Source organism: Canis lupus, chromosome 10 (assembly GCF_048164855.1).
Source record: "Canis lupus baileyi chromosome 10, mCanLup2.hap1, whole genome shotgun sequence".
NCBI lineage: Eukaryota > Metazoa > Chordata > Mammalia > Carnivora > Canidae > Canis > Canis lupus.
Window position 1 is genome coordinate 23,490,139 of NC_132847.1, and position 14,893 is coordinate 23,505,031.

The following is a 14,893-nucleotide window of genomic DNA, read 5'->3' on the forward strand; positions in this document are numbered from 1 at the left end:
ACCTGAAGTTTATTCAATTTGGGGGTCTTCTTTAAGAAAAAGGAATAGAGGGACGCTTGGGTGGCTCAGTGGTTGAGCAGCTCAGGCTGTGATCCCAGGGTCCTGGGATTGAGTCCCACATAGGGCTCCCAGGGAGAAGCCTGCTTCTCCCTCTGCCTATGTCTCTGCCTCTCTCTGTGTCTCTCATGAATAAATACATAAAATCTAAATAAATAAATAAATAAATAAATAAATAAATAAATAAATAAATAGAAAGAATCATCCTGGGACTTATGACTTCTTAGCAGCTTAATGAATTCACTTTCTACTCTTTGCTCTTCCAAAACAAAAGAATCTTAGAATGCTTTACACCAATGACCCTGCTCCATCTTTCTTTGTGGTTTTTCAAAAGATTTTATTTTTAAGTAATCTCTACACCCGACATGGGGCTTGATCTCACAGTGAGAGTCCCAGGCTCCAGCGATGGAACCAGGCAGGTGCCTACCCTGTTCCATCTTAACCATTATTGTTGCCTAGTACTTTATCCTTTCTTGTTTTTAAACTTTCCAAGATTAGTTGCCAATATTATTATTGTTGCTTTTGTTGCTTTTTAGATACAGGCTTACTTTGATTTACCCACACACATACTTTTTCTCAGGGATGCTTCTTTCCTTGAATTGCTTCCTTTGGGATTAATTTCTTTCTTCCTGAGATGCCTGGGAGGCTCAGGGGTTGAGCCTCTGCTTTAGGCTCAGGATGTAATCCTGGAGTCCCAGGATTGGGATGGGGATGGAGTCCTGCATTGGGCTCTCTGCTCAGTGGGGAGCCTGCTTCTCTCTCTGTGTCTCTGCCTCTCTGTGTGTGTCTCTTATGAATAAATAAATAAAATATTAAAAAATAATTTCTTTGAGGAGCATCTTTTAGCAGTTCTTTCCATGAGGGCATGTAAGAAAACATCTTTTTCTCCCCCCCCCCCCTTTTTTGTCTGAAGTGTCTTTATTTTGCCCTCATTCTTTTTTTTTTAAATGTTTTTATTTATATATTCATAAGAGACACAGAAAGAGAGAGGCACAGGTGTAGGTAGAGGGAGAAGCAGGCTCCATGCAGGGAGCCCAATGTGGGACTCTATCCCAGTTCCCCGGGATCATGACCAGAGCCAAAGGCAGATTATCAGTCACTGAGCCACCCCAGTGCCCCATATTTTGCCCTCATTCTTGAATAACATGTTTGGCATAAAATTTTAGGAACAATTATTTCCCTCAGCACTTTGTAGATAGCATCCTTGCCTCTCACTGCTGATGAGAAGGCTATTTAAAGATCATTTCTTTGCAGGGAAAGTTTCTTTTTTTCTGTGGTTTTCTTTAAGGATCTTCTCATTGTCTCTGGTGTTGTGTAGTTTCACTACAATGTGGCTAGCTATAGAGGGATTCTATTTTTTCTGCTCAGAAATCACTGTTCCTCTTCCATCTAAGAACTTAGGTATCAATCCATTCTTGAAAATTCATGGTGGAGTTTGAGCTGTTTCTTCTATCCTGTGTGTCTTGGTTTCCTTTCTTCATTATTTCTAATCTTTTGAAAATCTTTTTTTTTTTTAAGATTTTATGTATTCATTCATGAAAGACATAGAGAGGCAGAGACACAGGCAGAGGGAGAAGCAGGCTCCATGCAGGAATCCTGATGTGGGACTCGATTCCAGGATTCTGGGATCATGCTCTGAGCCAAAGGCAGACACTCAACTGCTGAGCCATGCAGGCGTCCCTAATCTTTTTAAAATCTTTATGTTGAATTGGTATGTTCATCTAAAGTGAACTTAGAACAGAGAGAAGTTCTCTGGGAGGTGATTTTTGTGTGTTTTAGTAAAAGCAAATTTGACTTAGTATCAGTACCCTCTGGGGGCCCCAGCAAAACTCTGCCCACGCAGACACCCCCCCCCCCCCACGTTTTACTGTGCTTTCAGAAGAACACAAGGATGAATGTTAAAGAACTCAGAAGCATAGAATGACTTATAAACTGCCAAGTTAGAAACAAGAACTTCAAAAGATCACCAAAGCTAACTAGAGAAAAGGGAAATTTTTTTACTGTTCTCTAAACTTTATGATGAAGACTGAGGGGCCCATTTCAATGCCTGTAGCCATTTCAGTTGGGCTCAAACCCTGTGAATACATCCCAAGACAGACTTCTCCTTCACCCTTCTTTCTCCCCAGCCATCCCCTACTAATTCAGTACTGTTCTTTTTCTTTTTTTTTTTTTTTCAGTACTGTTCTTAATGTGGATGAGAGAGACCAGCTATAATGGATGGTGGGTGGTGGGGGGAATGATGGCTTTACAGAGGTGAGAAGGAACTCTCCTGCAGCTAGCTATTTTAAGTAGACTCCATACCCAATGAGGAGCTTGCACTCACAACCCAGAGATCAAGAGTTAGTACGCTCTACTGACTGACTCAGCCAGGGACCCCAATAGCTAGTTTTTTTTTGTTTTTGTTTTTTTGTTTTTTTTTTTGGAACAAAGCGGAATGTTTGACAAGTCTCAGTTCTGTAGAAGGTCCCTCCACCATCCCAGGTCCCCTGAGTAGCATCAGACCAGACCTAGGACTCCCAAAGTCTGGACTGTGGTCTGGGGCTCCTGTTCTTGTGCTCTAACATTTTCTAATACTTCTTACTTTGCCGTTGTTGCAGATCTGGGTTGCAGTGGGGTGGTTTGCAGGCTGAAGGTGGGGAAGCCAAGAATGCCTGGGTCCTGGCCACACCCCAAAGGGAACATCTGGCCTGCAGCTCTTCTCACTCCTTTTCTCCATGCATGCTCCCCCAACTCCAAGGAGCTTTGTGCTGAGGAAGTGCACAGTGTGCCTCACGCCTGGGCACCATCCATCACCTCCCAAGCACCAGCCTTCCTTTCTGTGAAATGGGAATAACAGTAATTGCTCACCCATCCCAAGACTGAAGACCTGTTTTGAAAAGAGAAAAATACGTTAAAAAGTGGTGAGTCTGGGATCCCTGGGTGGCGCAGTGGTTTGGCGCCTGCTTTTGGCCCAGGGCGCGATCCTGGAGACCCGGAATCGAATCCCACGTCGGGCTCCCAGTGCATGGAGCCTGCTTCTCCCTCTGCCTGTGTCTCTGCCTCTCTCTCTCTCTCTCTCTGTGACTATCATAAATAAACATTTAAAAAAAAAAGTGGTGAGTCTTGTCGGGTGCTACTCAAACGAGAAATTACTGAGAAACCTGGTAGAATTTTGTTTTTATAATCTTATAACTGAAGTTTTATCCATATAAAAATTATACATATACATGATTGTGGCATAAAGTGTAAAGAATTTTAGAAAAGCCTGTGACAATAATACCATAAGAACGTGGTATCCTGTATCCTCCAGTCTTTTCTCCATACCGGTGTATGTAGTTGTTGCTTTCATTTAATATCACGAGCATTTTGCGGGGAATTAATATGCTACATCATCATTGCGAACGATTTGAAGTCGTGAGTTTTTCCAACGGTTTGTGTGACCCGCGGTCAAGTAGTTAATTAGAGAATACAAGTGCTCTCTACTGCTAGGTATTTCCACGGTTTCCCAGTTTTAAACCAAGTCCCCATGTGTTGAAATGTTCATCTTTGCACACACTTATGGTTATTTTCATAGCAATGGACTTGCCAGATGAAAGGTCTGCACGGGTTTTTTTGGCTTTTTGGTTTTTGTGTTTTAGGTCTGCACAGTTTTTAAGTTCTGGTACAAACACGTTGGATTTTCCGTTGAAAACTGGTTCCCGCACCCTCCCGCCCCCCCAGTCCGCCCCCCATTTCCTCCAGAAGGACCGTTGGGGGGCTCTGACAGTCCCGCCCCAAGTCGGGAGGAGGTATTCAATCATGAAAGAGGCTAGAGGGGCTAACCTTACACACCTCGGCCTTCAGACCCCCTGCAGCGGCCCCGAGGCTGGGCCTCCCGGGGAGGAATTTGCAAAGAGTGCCCAGCGGGTGCCGGGCCCATTTCTATGCAAAGCACTCGGCCACTGCCAAGGTGCGGGCGCAGCGGGGGCGGCGCCGGGCCGGGGGGGGGGGGGGGTGCCGGCGGTCGCGGCCACTTGAAAGCGCTGGGTTTGGGGGTGGGGGTCTGGGGGGGACCTCCGCTGGGAGGCTCACACAGGACAGCCTCCTAGGACTGGCCCTTCCCCGCCGAGCCGGCCAGGGGGGTGCGCAGGGCCAGCCCAGCAGGGCTGCGCAGGTGGGCGCGTCCTCCCCGCCCAGCCTCGGGGGACATCCTCCGAGGCCCCGACTCAGCCCCACTCGGGAACCCGACCCGCAGACTCGTCGCCCTGGGCCGGGGGCACCTTGGCTCTGAGACACGAGCTGCAGAAGGCCGGCCCGACCCAGAACAAAAGTAACACCCTGAGCTTTTCCACCGTGCAGAATTCCCCCGGCCTCGGCTTTCGCTTTTTGGGTTAGGAGCGGGTATCATGAAAGAAATGAGAAGTTAAGATTTGAGTCTGAAAGGATTAAAATTCTCTTCCTCCCTCCCAGCCTCCCCTCCCCCCAGTTCCAGTATTACTGCAGAGCTAGCAAGTTAGGGCCGGTGGGTGATGGGATATTGGACAGAGCTTAGCCTTGCTCGGAGCTCGGAGCTCGTGCTGCCCCCAGACCTTGGGCGCCAGCTCCCGCTCCACTCCCTCCAGCTCCACCTCGAGAAGGGGGAAGCCGGTGCCCCCTCTCCACACTCCCCTCCGCGGTTAGGTCTGTCCCAGGGTAACCCCAGCATAGGCGGCAGAGCCTTCCCCAGGGCCCTTTTGCACATCTGAGGCTGTACAGAGGTTGTTCCTGGTGGGGGCCCCAGACCCCACAGCTACAGCAGTGCAGAGAAGAGTCTCAAACAGCTAAATAGCTGGCCGGGCAGCCTATCCCCCATATCCAGGGAGTAAGCATCCTGAGCTCATCTTGCAGACAACTTCTAAGGGCTTAAGTTCATTATTCATGTACTCAACAAGGATCTGTTAGGCACTTTGTGCTAAGCATTAGGATGGTAACTATGAACACATCAGAGAAAACATTCAAGATTTAGACATAACCCCAGAGAGAGACACACACAGGCACACAACCTAACTCAGATAACATTTCTGCACTGGGATTGAACTGGATCCAACTTTGCCTGCACCAGGGGCCTGAAGCAGCTCTCCTGAGCTCCAAAGGGGCTTCCATCTCTCCCACCAGATTTGTAGCATGGTGACTGAGGCTTCTTCCCTCCTCCCTTCTGATAAGTGCAACAAACAAAGGAGCCAGCAGTCCAGAGGAAGCTTCTTTCTGATGATCAAGGTTGCTGATGTTCATGCACAACACCTCAGGGGTCAAAGGACAGGGAACCCAGGAGATGCAGGGTGTCCAAACTCAGCTCCAGGCAAAGGCACTGACCAAATGCCCTTTGGGGTCTAATCCTCAGGTGCACAAGTGTCCCTCTCATAGCCACCAGGAAAAAGGGATGTTGTTACAGTATTGCTTGTGATGGTAACAATCTGGAAACGGTATAAATGAATATTCATCAGTGACAAAATAGTTAATTAACCTATGGGAATACACACTTGAGAATACTATGCTGTCATTATCAAAGAACAAGGTAGGTTTACATACCTTGACGTGCAGTGCTACAGATACAGAGATCTTTAAGATGTACCGTTAAGTGGAAAAGGAAGTTGCTCGATAATACACAGAACTCAGATTTATGTTTTAAAAAAAAGTACACCAAACAATCTATCCTTGTATCTATACACATATAAATGAAAATGCATTGAACAGACTGGAAGAAGACCCATTCAAAAGATAACCCCCAGGTAGAGTACTGGGATGGGAGAACTTTAGCTTTAGCCATGTTTTTACCCTCAATATCTGTATTATTTACATCATTAGAAGTCAATTTGAAAGAAGGAATAAAAACTTTGAGGGGCTACTGACTGGCTCATTCAGTAGACCACGTGACTCTTGATCTCGGGGTCGTGAGTACAGGCCCCATGATAGGCAGAGAGCTTACTTTAAAAAAAAAATGTTTTTAATGGAAATTAGATCTAATTTGAAAAAGGAAGTCAAACCAAGCAGCAAGCATGCTGGAGTGGGGGGTGTCCTGCACCCTGGTGCCAGGCAGAGAACCTGGGTGGGAGTCAGGTGCCAGAGCTCCAGCCCCAGCTCATGAATGCCAGGTCATCCTGAGAAGAGAGAAGTGCTGTATAGTAAAGTGGAAGGCAGAGGTTTTGCTCATAGGATGAGCAAAGTCAGGCCAAGTCAATCTCACCTATAAGGTGTCTATAACAGCCTTAGCCCTTCTTCTCCTGGTTCCCCCAAACCCATCCCAATCACTTAGCAATGGGAGGACTGCCGGTTCCCCTTCCCAAAGAGCACTTGGAGTTTAGAAGAGAAAGTAGGGAAGAAGGATGCTTACCCAACCCTGCAAGGAATTGTGTGGTGATGGCGGGGGGAGCTCCAAGCAGGTAAGTGGAGATCTGGTATTTGCTAATCCTCACATATGCTGTGAAAACATCCACCAGGAAAGCTTGTTTTCCATGCAAACCTAGACAGAGCAAGAAGAACAGTGATGGGTGTCATGGTGACTATCCCCAGAGCCCAGCCCCAGGTCCTTACCCTCTTCTCCAGGCCATCTGTAACCTTGCTCAACTGTACAACTCCTCCATTCTTCTGTCCTTTCAACAGACCTCAGGACCTCACACACTGTGCCCTTGACCTGCACTGTTGACTCCCCAAATCCTCATTCACCAAGATAAGTCCGATGCAGGCTTTAGATTCCTGTTGACCTGTCATTTCTTGGGACCTTCTTCCTGAGTTCCCCAGACTGGGTCATTTCCTGCTGAGGTCAGCCCTCATTTTAGTCTTTTTTTGTGTGAGTGAGCCCTATACCCAATGTGGGGCTTGAACTCATGCTCTACTGACTGAGCCAGCCAGGTGCCCCAGCTCTCATTTTAGTCTTGGATATCTCCTTTGTATGTAGTACATGTTGCAATGATGTTTATATGTGTCTAATGGTTGTGCTGTGTCCATCTCCCCATCTCTCCATCTCCCCTACTAGATTGACCCTGATCCCTGGGCAGGCAAGGCTGAGTCAGCTTTGCTCACTGCTCTCTCCCCAGCACCCCTGCAAAGACTGGTACCTGATGGATTCAGCAACAAGGAAACTCTGTGGTATATGGGAGAGACTCCATGCCCAGAGAATTCTTGCCCTGTGGCAGTCTTCAAAGGACTCAGGACATGCCTTTCCTTCCATCATGGTCATGCACATCTAGTTGTAAGGGAGAGGGCTGGACCAAATAGCCTCTAGGGGTATCTTCTCATCCAAGGACCTAAGGCCATTAGGTACAGGAGCTGAAGAGGTGAGAGGCAGGAATAACAAGGAGAGAATCAGGTTGTCTTAAAGAAATGGCAATTTGCCCACTCATAGCCCAACTGGGGCTTAGGTGGGTATCTAACAGTTCCGGGAGGAGGTCTGATTTAATGGCCAGGTAATAATTATTACTAATTAGCACTATCCTCATAAGTAAGCACTTAAAGTATTTCTTCTTCTTCTTCTTCTTCTTCTTCTTCTTCTTCTTCTTCTTCTTCTTCTTCTTCAGATTAATTTATTTATTTGAGAGAGAGAGAGAGAATATGCGTGCATGCATGAGCAAGGGGAGGGGCAGAGGGAGAGGGAGAGAGAGAATCTCCAGCAGACTCCCTGCTAAGCACAGAGCCCAATGTGGGGCTCAATCCATGACTCTGAGATCATGACCTGAGCCAAAATAAAGAGTTGGATGCTTAACCCACTGAGCCACTGGCTTTAAGAGAAGCCAATATTTCTCTTAAAAGAAGTATTTCTTCTTTTAAGAGATTAAACATTCATCTTTAAACTTCCTTATTCTCCCATTTGCCTGGCAAAGCCTTCCTTCCCTGTCATAGGGAAAATCTCAGCCTGGTCTAAAAAATCAAAACTAAATCCTTTCAATAAACACTTACTGAGCATCTACCATGTGCCAGATGCAGCCTTTACCCTCACAGAGCCTCATGAGAGAGGGATCTATGTATGACTCAGTCCCCCATCCTACCCTCCTCACACTGTGACTGTACATCCCCACCATGATGAAATGCCCATGGACCTTCTTCATCATCATTATCATCAAGACACAGTACTAACAAATTGCACCTCCTAACACTAGAAGTAACTAACAGAAAGCACTTACTGTGCATCCAATTCTGTTTAAGAGCTTTACACAGGGATGCCTGGATGGCTCAGTGGTTGAGCATCTGCCTTTGGCTCAGCTCATGATCCTGGGGTCCTGGGATGGAGTCCTGTATCAGGCTCCCCATGGGGATCCTGCTTCTCCCTCTGCCTATGTCTCTGCGTCTCTCTGTGTGTGTCTCTCATAAATAAATAAATAAAATATTTTTTAAAAGGGGGGGCTTTACACAGTCACTGGTTCAATGCTCACAAAACCCTATGAGGCAAGTACTCCCTGTGGTAGAGATAAGCAAGGCCTCCCTTTCGCCTTCCCAACACCCATCCAACCCAGAGGGGGCCTGTCTGACCAGCTGCTCCTGAAATACTTTCTTCAGAGTTTGGCAGAAATGGAAAGTGGGTTGTCTGTGAGTGTTTCAGCCTTGGCCACAGGTCAGCCGTCCAGCTAAAGCGGAGGGGGACATAAAAGGCAGAAATTCCCCTGGGAAGAGACTCTTCCCTTTTGGCCCTGCCCCCTAATTATCAGCCTGGGGATGTGTTCCTTATAAAGCAAGCTGCATCAGGGAGCCTGGGGAGCAGTGGAGAGGTGGGGAGTTGCTGTCAGATGCCAGGTGTTTCCAGACCCTAGATCCCCTGAGGATGTGAAGGGCACAGAGAAGGCTGTCTGACACACAGCTGCCAAGCCTCTGGTCTGTGCTACACCTTCCTTGACTAGGCAGGACTGGACGGGCCTGCAGACACAGAACCCAAGCAGAGCCCTGGCCTCAGAGGCTGGAGCTATGCACAGGTGGCCCATGCAAAACTGAGCCATAAACACATGCACAGGAAGTAAATCAACTCTGGCTTCCTTCAGGAAAAGCGACAGGGGATAGGGAAGTGGAGAAGGGCATTTAGCTGAGGGGTGAAAGGTTTTGCAGCAGAATATGCGGCGCAGGCAGGGGCCTATTCAGAGCATCATGCAAAGCCGTGGGGGGGCCAGGTAGCCTAAGACTTGCTTAGGGAATGCCATATGAAGTGGCAGGGTGTTCTCAGCACATAGAGATGGCTCTGGGAGCAGAGACGAGTTCTGAGAGATGGAAGGCCTCCCTGAGCCGTACAGGCCACAGTAGGGATTGTAGATTAACCACACAAGGTATACAAGAAGCAAAGAAGGTCCATTTGTGATGTGGTCCCTCAAGCATCTAGGAAGGATGGCTCTGGCCATTGTGTGGTCTGTGGGTGGAATGGGGCCAGGTGAGGCAGAGAAGAGCATGACAGCATCATGTGAAGGGGGCCAGGGATCTAGATTCAAACCATCATGGAAAGGATGGAGACGAGGAGACGGAATTGGAAATACTAAGGAGGAGGGACAGAGGGACTGAGGGTCCACCTGGGGTGGGGAATGAGGGCGTAGGAAGCCAGGGAGGCACCTCCGGTGTGTCTGGCCCAGGTGAGCAGGTAGCGGTCGTATTTGCTGAGCCAGGAACCTAGGAGGAACTGCATTTGTTTGGGGACCTATCACATCTCAGTCTAGATCAGCTGAACAAACATATACTGAAGGCCCACTGTGTGTCTGGCCGGATGCTCCCTTTGTTTATAAAGCCACAGATGAGCTACATCATGTTTCTCCTGGGCTTTCCCAGCCAAGGAGGTTCTGGCCGAGGCATCCGCTGCTGGGGCTTCCATGGCCACTGACACCCCAGACTTTCACCCCAAGAAACCCACTCCACAAGAGAGCCCAGAGGCCAGAATAGAAAGAGCAATAAAGGCTGTTGTTGACACGAGAGGAAAAACCAGGCTTCCTGTTTGAACTCAGGCAGGTACTGGAAGTTGTGAGTAATGTCGAATCTTGGCCTGCTCCGAAGGCGGTCTGCGGTGGGGGCTTCTCACACTCGCTGTGAAGAGTGGCTTTGAATCACTCACTTGCAGGAGACCTGGGGCCCGGCCGGGGCAGGTTGTGTGTAAGGAGTGCTGCATCCACCCGGGCAGGCCGCAAGGGAGGCAATGTCAATTTGCACAGCTCGCTGCAGTCCGTTGTCCTCCATAAGGACCCAACATCCATTGCTAAGGGCTTCCCATATTGGGGTCCCCAGTGCCCTTGGCTCTGCCACCCAGACCATTCCCAAGCCCTTGGCAGCTGGGGTTGTCTTCCCTTTACCCCACTTGAGGTCAGACTAGAGGAAGAGGCCACAGGGGCTTGGGGGTCCCCTCCAGACGGGGAATGCTGGCCTGCATGACACCAGCTCCCTACAGGCCCCGGGCAGGGTCCCTGGACTCTCCCACCTCCAGGCCCAGATGTAAAGGGACCTGAGATGGGAACAGAAACTGCAAGCCATCTCCAGAGGTAAAGCACCAGACGCTGGGCTGATGCCTTATCTCGTTTGAGCCTCACAGCAATATTCCTGGGTCATGGACAAGGAAATCTTTCTATTCTAAAATGTACAAAAAAAAATAAAAAATAAAAAAACTAAATTAATGTTACTGAGATATAACTAAAAAACTAAATTAACATTACTGAGATATAGCTGACGTATACTAAACTGTACATATTTTAAGTAGACAACTAAATTCTGCATGTTTACACTCATGCAGTCATTACCACAATCAACATAATGAACATTCCCATCGCCAACCACGTTTCCCACGCCTCTTTGAAATCCACTCCTCCCTCCTTCCACCCCTCTCCCAGGCCACCTGACCTGCTTGTTGACAATATAGATTCCTTTACATTTCCTACAGGTTTTTTTAGGGTTTTTATTTATTTATTTGAGAAAGAGAGAGAGAGAGAGAGAGAGTGCACACAAGCAGGAGGGAAGGGGCAGAGGGAGAGGGAGCAGCAGACTCCCTGCTAAGTGAGAAGCTCGATGTGGGGCTCTGTCCCAGGACCCTGAGATCATGACTTGAGCCAAAGTCAATCATTTAATTGACTGAGCCACCCAGCCACCACTCCTATAGTTTTGTGTAAATCTAGTCATGCGGTATGTACTCTCTTTTGTCTGGGTTTTCTCATTCCACAGGATTGTTGTGACATTTACCCACGTTGTTGCCTATGTTGCCCATATCAATAGTTCGCTCCTTTTTATTGCTGCATAGTATTTCATTATATGATTGTACCACAGTATATTTATCCAGTTACTTGGTGGTAGACATTTGGGTTCTTTCCAGTTTCTAGCTATTCCCAAATAAATTGCTCTAAGCACTTGAGTATAAGTTACTATGTGCATCGGTTTTCATTTCTCTTTCATTTCTCTTCTAAAAGTGGTTTTACAGTCCCATCAACAGTACAGTAGATTCACATCCTCAACAACACCCAGTATGGTGTATGGTCAGTTTTGGGGTGTGTGTGTGTGTGTGTGTGTTTTCAGTTCTGATGGATATGGTAGTGGTATCTCACTGTGGTTATAATTTGCATTTCCCTGGTGACTAATGATGCTGAGCACCTTTTCATGTGCTTATCAGCCATTCGTATATTTTCTTTTGTAAAGTGCCTTTACAAATCTTAATATCTTGGAAACTGAGACACATCTTACAGTTGCTGGTTTACTATAGCTTTACTGGCAGGGAGCATTTTTTCTTTCTTGGTAGGACATAAAATACGGTGTACCTTATGATGGATGAAGTATTCAATTTATGAAATACATGAAGTCACTTGCCCTGGATCTCACAGTGGTTGGGGGACAGAGCATCTAACCCTGATGCCATGCTTTTAAACAGCACGTTATTCTCCCTACTTGGAAAAGTCAGGTCCAAGTGTATGGTCAGTGTGAGAAAAACAGAATGGGTCATTCACTGCACTACTATGCTCTAAGTGCTGGGCCCTAGAGTCCTGGAGCATTCAGTAGCCTGGCTCTGGGGGACCTCCTGGAAGCAGAAGCAGCCCCTAGGTGTGTAGACCCCAGGCTGGTCTCGGCACCTCTCTGCTCAGCAATTCTTCACTATATGAGCCTTCGACTGGCAAGGGGTTTCTAAGATTAACCATGTGCCAGGCAAGTGTGTAGAGTGGATGGCGCTGAACAGGATTCAGCCATGTAAGACTCAGGGCCCAGAGAGGGAATCAAGAGAGACCCACAGAACACACACTCTGTGGAGGCTAGAAATGCTCAAAATGAGAGATGATCCCTAAGGGCTTTGTGAACAGGATAAAATCACTGTTGTGTGGTACCTAAGGGTCCTGGGCAGGTCTTTTAGATCATACGGCTCAATTCCTGGCTCCAGCCCTTACCAGCTCAGTCTTGTCAGGCATGCATATGGCTTAACATTCTGAGCCTCAATTTCCACCGCCACCCTCTGTAAAATGAGCAATAAATTATGTGACAGTACGTATTTCTATTTCTCTTACAGATGAATAAACAGAATTAAATAAGAAAATTTAGGGATCCCTGGGTGGCTTAGCGGTTTAGCGCCTGCCTTCAGCCCAGGGCGTGATGCTGGAGACCCAGGATCGAGTCCCACATCGGGCTCCCTGCGTGGAGCCTGCTTCTTCCTCTGCCTGTGTCTCTGCCTCTCTCTCTCTATCTCTCATGAATAAATAAATAAAATCTTAAAAAAAAATAAGAAAATTTATGTAGAGTGCTAGGCTCAAAGAAGGGCTCTTTGGTCTAGACTTTAAGGATAGCTAGGACTTCAACTGGGAAGAGGAATGAGGGAATCCCTGGAGGGAAAACCTGTGTGATCCAAGACAGAGCACGTGGACTCACATTGGGAAGGGGACTGAAGTGGGAAGTCTGCAGGAACAGTGATTCCTCTTTCTCTGCCATGGACAGACCTTTACTGCTGCCTCAGAGAGCATCTCCTGAAATGCAGCCAGGCGCTCTGTGTGCAGCCAATGGCCCAGCAGTAGAGCTGCCCACGATAAGGAGGCTCAGAGGACCAGGCACTCCAAGCCAGATCCAGAAGCCCTGAGCCACATCTCAGTCCCTCCAGGGATCCTCTCACCAAAGTGCTGCCGAGGAGACGGTCCAGAAATCCCCACATGTCTGTTCAGGTCCTGGCCAGCCACCAGCTTACCAGACTTCCTATGGCTAGCCACTTAATCTTTATGCACCTCAATTTCTCCATCTCTCAAATGGTGATATGAAAATACGGCAGGCCCGCCTGCCCACCACACAGAGCTGTGGCTGAGATCAAATGAGCTGCTGAAAGATATGTGAGAGTGCCTCAAAGCCAGTAAGATGCTCTGCTTATGCAAATCCAGGGCAGTTCAGAGAATCACATCACCAACTGCCATGCCCCTCAAGGATACTGGGCAGCTTTTCCTAAGACACCCTGTGTTTTTGTAGCCGAAAAAGTGAGGCCCAGAGAAATAAAGTAATTCACCTAAAGTCACATGGCTGGTAAGCCAGGTTCAAACCTCAGTTTGACCCAAGCAGGTTGAATCCCTGTGCCTCATGGGCCAGGGGTCTCTGTGGTCTCTGGGTTCCCTAGGGCACAAGGCAAAGCTAAAAATGAAGTTGGGAGCCAAGGTGGTCTCTCCAACAGACTTGCGGAGCCACTGATTCCATGTGAAGTTTAGAGGTCTTTGAAAATGCCTGGTCTCAAGTGCCTGGGTATTCAGTCTATTAACTGTCTACCTTCAGCTCAGGTCATGATCCCAGAATCATGGGATACTGTTCAGCAGGGACTCTGCTTCTCCCTCTTCCTCTGCCTCTTCCCCAGCTTATGCACACTCTCTTTCTCTTGCTCACTCTGTCTCTCTCAAATAAATAAATAAAAATCTTGAAAGAAAGAAGAAAGAAAGAAAGAAAGAAAGAAAGAAAGAAAGAAAGAAAGAAAGAAAAAGAAAAAAAGAAAAGAAAGAAAATGCCTGGTTTCTGCAGACACAATTATGGGACCTCCATGGCCTTGGGGTATTTTCTGCAGCCATTGCCCTAGTTGCTCTTACTTCATCTGCAAAATGGGCATAGCACTACACTTAGCGGGGCTTGTGCTGGCTGCCATATTGATGTCAACCTTCTCCAGGACGGGAGAGGAGGTAAGGGACACGAAGCCTGCTTTGAAAAACCAGCCAATGATTACACACACAAGGGTCTGTTCCTATTGTGATGTAATAACTGTCGGTGTGGGCAGCCCTTGGGAGATTCCAAATATTGATGAACTAACAGAAAAGTTCAAATCAAATGGCAGGAGATCCTGTGGCTGATGAATCCAGAACCTCAGGACCTCCCCCAGGAGAGCACAGACATCCCCAAACCCTCTAGACCACTTAACATCAGCCTCATGGAATCTTTGCAATTAGGGAAAATTGATGGGCATGAATGTGCAGATTCTTGGCAACTTTTGTGGAGGGGAAACAGTTCTTTTTAGGACTTGCTCCTGGTTTTTCCTCTCATAAAATCCCCTTCTGATCAGTGCCTGATTCTTCTCTTTCTTTCCTCATTCCCTCCCTCCTTCCTTCCTTTCTTTTCCTTTCATTCGTTCTCTCTGCATAATCTCCAATACAGGCAGCAATGAGGAGAATTCATAGACTCAGCACATTCCTATCCCATTTCTCATAAGTTTGGGCACCTGATTTTCCCTTGTGACGCGCATCCTAATGGTGAGCACGAGGTACAGTGAGCGGTTTTGAAGGCAGCTCCTTATCATGGAGCGTTATCTGAGCCATCAAAGTACACTTTAAGAAAAAAAAGCAGTTTCACCATCAAACTTGAAGGTTTGACTGTTAAAAGGAAGAGCCGGGACAAAGCAACCACAGCTTTTATCACACACTTACGAGGGCGGCGTGCGGTGGGAATACTATATATTTTGGGC

At 47.5% G+C, this 14,893-nt stretch overlaps 1 long non-coding RNA gene across 1 annotated transcript; it reads right to left on the reverse strand.

Moving 5' to 3' along the window:
- Positions 1 to 4,460: 4,460 nt before the first annotated feature.
- Positions 4,461 to 14,134, reverse strand: LOC140640883 (uncharacterized). Its single transcript, XR_012037493.1, has 4 exons — positions 14,028 to 14,134; positions 7,110 to 7,320; positions 6,386 to 6,514; positions 4,461 to 5,468 (listed from the first exon to the last, which is right to left on the reverse strand). It is a non-coding gene; the product is annotated as an uncharacterized lncRNA (long non-coding RNA).
- Between the last annotated feature and the right edge of the window lie 759 nt (positions 14,135 to 14,893).